The sequence below is a fragment of the Micropterus dolomieu genome, linkage group LG14 (genome assembly GCF_021292245.1).
Source record: "Micropterus dolomieu isolate WLL.071019.BEF.003 ecotype Adirondacks linkage group LG14, ASM2129224v1, whole genome shotgun sequence".
NCBI lineage: Eukaryota > Metazoa > Chordata > Actinopteri > Centrarchiformes > Centrarchidae > Micropterus > Micropterus dolomieu.
In genome coordinates this window covers 5921222-5922675 of record NC_060163.1, presented here as the reverse complement: position 1 = coordinate 5922675, position 1454 = coordinate 5921222, and positions in this window count along the sequence as shown.

The following is a 1454-nucleotide window of genomic DNA, read 5'->3' as shown; positions in this document are numbered from 1 at the left end:
CAGGCAGGCAGGAGAGTCTTAATATATTTGACATTTTACAACAAACCTGGACCACACAAATTAAATATTATTTTGATCCTTTACAAGTACATCCCTTACCGATGACCTTGCTCTTGTTTCCTTTATGAGTGGAGGGATAGTAGCTAAAAAAATACTTTGATATGACTAACTTGAAATTCTAGTTCAAAAGGACTGTGGATACTTTCCTAAGTTAATATGTGAGGAGAGAAAGATTTTTCAGCCAGGAGGAATGATTAGAGCCACCAAAAACAAACATAGCCTAGCTGATTGATTTTAAATAGACTCTGAAATGAATTCAGCAAAAAAAACAAACAAAAGAAAGTTGTGCTACATAGATGTACATGTCAAGTTAGTTACAGCTAATGGGAACAGGCGGCATTTATTTAATTCAAACCTGCCAAAATGGCAAGCATGTTTATACTGTTAAATAATAAATGTAAATGCTATAGCGCCTTTCTAGTCTTTTGATTGATGGCTGGGAGCCTAAGTCAACTGCACATCAGCAAGGAAATAACACTCCTTTCACACACTGATGGCACAGCCAACCAGAGCAAGTTGGGGTTCAGTGTCTTGCCCAAGGACACTTCAACATGCAGCCTTGGGGAAGCCGGGGATTAAACCGCCGACATTCTGGTTAGCGGACGACTGCTCTACCCACGAGCCACAGCTGTCCCAATATGGTGACGGTGATGTTTATGTTCTCCTGATTTTCCTCCCCAGCCAGCCACTGAAAGCTTTCCAGATATACTGTGAATGTTTTCAAACAAGAATTTATGTACATAATTGGGAGGAAGTAAAAATCATAACATTATGTTTTGTGATGCAGATCGAAGCACATTATGAAATCTGAAAAGGCACATGTTTGGGGTCGCTCTCCTCTGTGACTCCTGAATGTAGCCTCATGCTAATACATGAGGCTAGGAGTCACATAGTTCTCTGAAAGATAATTAACTGTTCAACCTGGTGTGACTGAATACCTCAAATGACAACCTCATTTACCAGATCAGCAGCCATTATTGGTTTATTTTAATTTGATGCTGTTTCTTATTTAACCCTTGTGTTGTCTTCGGGTCAAATTTGACCCGTTTTGAAATTCTTTTGTATGAAAAATGTGGTTTTATTTCATGAAATTACGCCAAAATAACATGGATGCTTCCACACTATGCCCCCCAGACAACAGATAATGAGTTATCCTTTTTCTAATAAGGATAATTTGACATTCAAACTATAGCATGTATGACAAACGAAAGCAAAAACAATAATACATATAAATATAATCTCAACTAAGCAGTCTGTTGACACATGATTTGATAATATGCTTTTGTAACAAAACTTAAAGGCTCAGCAATAGTAGATTTCCTAACTAGTATTAAGCTTCAGACTGTAAGATAAAAGGCTACCCAAATAAATTGATGTCCTGATGAGTTTTCATC